Source organism: Quercus suber, unplaced genomic scaffold (genome assembly GCF_002906115.3).
Source record: "Quercus suber isolate HL8 unplaced genomic scaffold, Cork oak 2.0 scaffold_4, whole genome shotgun sequence".
NCBI lineage: Eukaryota > Viridiplantae > Streptophyta > Magnoliopsida > Fagales > Fagaceae > Quercus > Quercus suber.
Window position 1 is genome coordinate 1,592,507 of NW_027069470.1, and position 6,000 is coordinate 1,598,506.

Consider the following 6,000-nt stretch of genomic DNA (forward strand, 5'->3'; position numbering starts at 1 on the left):
TTCAGCACACGAGTGAAGTGTGTGAGAAGGTGAACAGTTGTGCCAGCTGGAGCACTAGAGGACAAAAAGTCCAGCCTGGCCATTCTGTTAGCTCGCGGCTTGAACTCACGACTCAGCCAAGCCGCGAGGCCAAGCCGCCAACCAGCTCTGTTTTGAAAAACCTGACGTTTCACATTCCTATCTCACCCTAGTATAAATACCCCTCATTCCCACCAAATGTAGAGAGCTTCTAAAGAGAATTTTGAGAGAGAAACCATAGAGAAAAACAAGATTGATTCATCCACAATCTTCACCTAAGAGACTCTTTAAATTCTTCTACTCTCTTTCTCTCCATTGATACATCCTTGAGAGGTTCTTGTCCAAATATTTTTCTCACCATACCCATATCTGTGAGAAGGTTCTTTTGGTGCTAAGGAAAGCAGTTTGGAAGGGACCAATGATTATTGATTGATGCTATGGTTTATAGCGGAATCCGGTAAGCTAGAGAAGAAAAAGGTTTGGCGCAATCTCATTGGAGTAAGAAGCTTGGAGGGCTTAGGTACCTGAGTAGATTAGGTTTGGAGGGTCTATTATTGTTTATGTATCCCAATTACATTTTCTAGTAGATTATTAACCGCTTGGAGGGCGGCAGAGAGGTTTTACGCCAAGGGCTTCGGTTTCCTTTTCAATAACACATTGTGTGTTGTCCTTGTGTTTGCATTTCTCTTCCTTTTATCTTTACCATTTAATTACTGCTGTGATTGTGATTATTTATGGTTTAGATTATTTATTAATTCTGGTATATGCTTGTTATCATTTTTCGCACATATTTTGTTTGATATAAAGCTTGAATTGGTAATTTATTATTTTGGGGTCTAATCGTTCACAGTATTTTCAACGCTATTTGAACTTTCAAGCATTATGCCACTCTTTTATCACTTGATTCCAAAAGTAAAAAAATCCAGAATTTGTCTCACAGTATCGTCCCATTACTCTCAGCAATGTTTTATACAAAGTCCTTTCTAAAGTTCTGGCGAATAAATTGAAAAAGATTCTACCATAGTTAGTGTCTGAGCACCAAAGCACATTTATGACGGATCGCTTAATCTCAGATAAAGTTATGGTGGCTTTTGAAACTCTGCATTACATGAGAAACCACAGTTTAGGCAACATAGATTATATTCAAACTAGACATGAGCAAGGCTTACAATAGAGTTGAATGGAGGTATATGGAGAAGCTGATAAGAGAGATGGGGTTTGAAGATACCTAGGTTAAGCTTATGATGGAGTGTATCTCCACAGCTACTTATTCAGTTTTGATCAATGGGGAACCTCATGGTAATATTACACTCACTAAAGGCTTTTGCCAAGGCAATCCACTCTTACCATATTTATTCCTGTTGTGCACATAGGGTGTTCATGGGTTGTTAAAAAATGCTGAATTACTTGGGGGATATAAGGGAAGTCTATATATGTAGAAGTGGACCATGACTAACCCATCAACTTTTTGCAGATGATAGTATTATTTTTTGTAGGGCAAAAGATAGTGAGTATCAAAAGACGATGGAGATCCTAGCCACTTATGAAAGAGCATTGGGGCAGTAAGTTAATAGAGACAAAACCACCTTATTTTTCAACAAATCTGCAACACAAGATATGCAAGACTCTATCAAAGAAGCTCTTGGAGTGCCAGTGGTTCAACAATATGAAAAATACCTAGGGCTACCCTCCTTTATTGGCAAAAAAAAAAAAGGAGAGTTTTAACAACATCAAACAACAAGTGTGGAAAAAGTTTCAAGGTTGGGAGGCTAAGCTTCTATCTCAAGTTGGTCGAGAGATTTTAATAAAGGCAACGACTCAATCACTCCCTACATATATGATGTCTTGCTTCAAGTTATCCATTGGACTATGCCATGACATTGAAGCTCTCAGCAAGAAATTTTTTTTGGGTTCAAAGAGGAGATGGCCAAAAGATACACTGGATTAAATGGGATGTACTATGCAAACCAAAGACACATGGTGAAATGGGGTTTAAAGACCTGTCAAGTTTCAATGATGCACTTTTGACAAAACAAACTTGGCAGCTTTTACAAGATAAAACGTCACTTTTTTATTGGGTATTTAAAGCTAAGTTTTTCCTAAATTGCTTAATTATGGAAGTTGCCAACCCAAGCTCGACACCCTATGCATGGAAAAGTATCCTCAAGGGAAGAGAAGTTATTCGGCGAGGAGTGATTTGGAGGATTGGCAATGTGAAATCTGTGGATATTTGGGACGATAAATGGTTACCATCAAAACATTCCACAAAAATCATTTCACCGCGTGGTGAAGCACTGATTGACACAAAGGTTTGCAATTTTATAGATTTGGAGTAGAGGACATGGAAGCTAGATGTATTGGAAGATACTTTGCTAAACTTTGAAGTGGCAGTAATAAAAAATGCCATTGTGCTACACAGACCAACCTGATGAGCTTACCTGGCCTCACAATGCAAATGGAGAGTACACGGTCAAGTCAAGCTATCGATTCTTACAGGTGGAATTACAAAACAACCAGTTGGGTCAATATGATAGTGGGCTTCTAAAACCACTATGGCAGGCGATTTAAGGGCTGACAGTAAGGTAAAACATTTGGTGTGGAAAGCAATAAAGAACTTTTTACCTACAAAGACGAACTTGATCAAGAGAAAGATCATTACAAATGGTCTTTGTGAAATCTGCCAAATGCAGGAAGAAGATGTTACTCATGCTTTTTATTCCTGTTCAAATATAGTGGACCTATGGGCCACAGTACTAGTATGGTCTCATAATAGCTTGCAACGATCCTCAACGTTCATCAACCTCATAGGTTGTATTTTTGTAGAAGATGGAAACCCTGCCTTGTTCTCCATGGTGGTTTGGGCACTACGGAATAGAAGAAATAATTTACATCTTGGAAAGAGCTCTGGGACACTAGGACAGATGCTATGTCAAGCAAAGGATCGACTGTGAGAATTCACTCTCCACAACACCTCCACGGTTACACTAGTGGGTTGTCCATCAACACATTGGAGACCACCAAAACGGTCTCAATATAAAATCAACTTTGATGGAACTCATTTTCAAAAGGAAGAGTGTGTTGGTATTGGGATAGTGATCAAAGATGACAGAGGACAGATTATGGTTTCCCTCTCCCAATGGATTCCCCTCCCTTTTACAGCCATTGAAGTGGGGGCGTTGGCGGTTAGAAGGGCTTTCGAGATGGCTTTGGAAGTAGGCTTTAATCGGGTAATTCTAGAGGGTGATTCTCAGATTCTCATCAATTCTCTCACAAAAAACTCTTACTCACTCTCTCATTTTGGTCATATCACGAAGGATATACAGTATGTAGCCTACCTTTTTTTTTCAGAGCTGAAATATTCTCATGTGCGTAGGCATTGTAATACTGTAGCTCACTTGCTTTCAAGAAGAACAGTTTCCTCTCCTTTTTTAAACATCTAGATGGAAGATGTACCACTAGATATTCCTGATGTACTTCAAGTTGATTTGAATAGCCTCCCTTAATTGAAATGCAAGGTCTTTCTTCTCACCCAAAAAAAAAAAAAAAAACACACACACACACACACTAGTATGCAACCAGAGTTACCAAACAATGAAAGTGAATTTATCTTTATCTTAACATCTCAATATAATATAATAACAATTACCAATACTACAATATCAAATATAGATTTAACTAATAAATAGGCATATAACAATAACTTGATTTAATTACTCAAACCATTATGATTAAATGTCAAACCACTATTATCAAAACTAGCATGTAGTCCGTGTTTACGCACGAAAATATTAACAATTGTGATGATAAGATGTTTATCTTGATAGATTCAGTTTCCACATTGAGCATTATGAATGGAGGTAACTTAACACCAACATTTAAAAATCAAATTGGACACATAGCACAAAATTAAACCACAATTAGAAATTAATTTGATTCGATTTGAATTCTAAAATTGAACTTCAACTTAATATAATATATATGATTATATTGTTGTCCACTATTAACAAATTAACAAAATCTTAATCCAGACACACTAAAAACTATTAAAAAATAAGAACTGATCATTGAGCTTGGAATCTTCTTGGAGACGCCAATAAAGCGCTAATGTATGAGAGTGTGAAGCAAGGAAGAGTGGGATTGAACATTATGTTTGAACCCGGCTTTGCCCTGAGAAATCCGTAAAGAGGAGGAGAGAGTAGTGTGTGGATCTATTTGGTAGAGGTTGAGAGAGGAGGAGACGTGGGATGATGATATGGAATTAGAAGGAGGTGATGTTTTACTTTTATAGTCTTTCTCGTTGGACTCCTTGGTTCTGGTTGTGGGATTAGAAGAGTTTCAGACTCTATTGAGATCACCCATAAAAGTGTGCAGGTGAGATGTTCTTGCTTAGGCCAATGAGTATTATCATTGTAGTTTTCTTTTCTTCCATGTTAAATGTTAATACATCATTTATTTGAGCACAAAAATTAAAAAATTTAGATAAGATACATGACACAAAATTGGAGTCCAATTTATAATCTCCATAAAAGTGTGCAAGTAAGATGTTCTTGCTTAGGTCAATGAGCATTATCATTGTGGTTTTCTTGACTTCCGTGTTAAATGTTAATGCATCATTTATTTGGGCACAAAAATTAGAAAATTTAGATAAGATACATAACACAAAATTGGAGTCTAATTTATAGTCTAATTAGATTTTTTTTTCTTTTTTTTTTTGAGTTTTGGTTAGGGCAAGTGGTGCAAAATTGAAAATCCAATTGAAATCTAATTGGATTTTCTCTCAGCTTCACCTATTATATATATATATATATATTAGATATAAAATTCACGTAAAAAACTAAATATGAAATAAATTAACAAAACATCTAAATTTAGCAATAAATCACAAACGGTTGCAAAACATATTAAACACTCTACAAGTTCAACAAATGGAAGAAAAAGGTGGAAAGCAACAGAAGGATTTTCAAATATAAACAATTAAAAAATTTAATATTATCCATCAACAATATATCCAATCCTGATAAAAATAAAAAAAAAAAAAAAAAAAAAATATAAACAATTAAAAAATTTAATATTATCCATCAACAATATATCCAATCCTGATAAAAATAAAAAAAAAAAAAAAAAAAAAAGAGTAAAAGAGAGAGATATACATAGAGTAAGAAAAAAAGAGAGTCAACGAGAGAGACTAGTGCTTATTGATCTGGATGGAGCTAGCTCCAATCATCTAATGGAGTTATGAAGGCTGGAAGTAGCTTATGGTGGTGAATATAGATAGGATTTCTATTTTTTTCATTAGGAGGACTGGAGGAGTACTTCTAATTGGAAGATGATTCTTGATTGACAATTTTTTTTTTTTCCTTTATAGGATTTTTTTTCCCTTATACAAAATAGAAATTATATTCTAACCTAATTTAGGTGTATATGTATATGAAACTCCCTTACGGAGTCTTAAATTTCGGCCTTTGCCCCCCCACACTCTACAAGCACTTATATTTGTTGAGTGACCATCTCGTGAAGGGTGCACGGTGGTGATTTGAGAATTTGTTAAATATTGTTCTATATTATTTTTTTAAGAGAGAATTAACTGTTGAGGTCTAAAAAAAGTCATGAAGTTCCACCAAAGCCCAAAATTGCACAGAGGATTGAACTCCACAAAAAATACTTGAGCCCGCAATAAAGAAAAAGGATGGTAGGCCCAAATCCATTAAAGTTTTAAGGAGGAACTCAAACCTATGAATGGGTAAGCTTTAGAACTCATGAAAACGAAGGGAAGAAGAAAAGCCCAGCTCGCAAAGGTCAGAAAATCGCTAAGGAGCCCAGTGGTATGACCTGGGCTGGGATACCTGGGGAATGCCAGGAGCTTGGGATCCTCGGGACGTGTAGCAAAGCCAAGGTTGGATTAAGACAGTTCAAAGGGGATGCCAAGAAACACAAGGAACGAGAACAGATATGTCCCTGTCAGCCACCTAATGATTCAGAAAG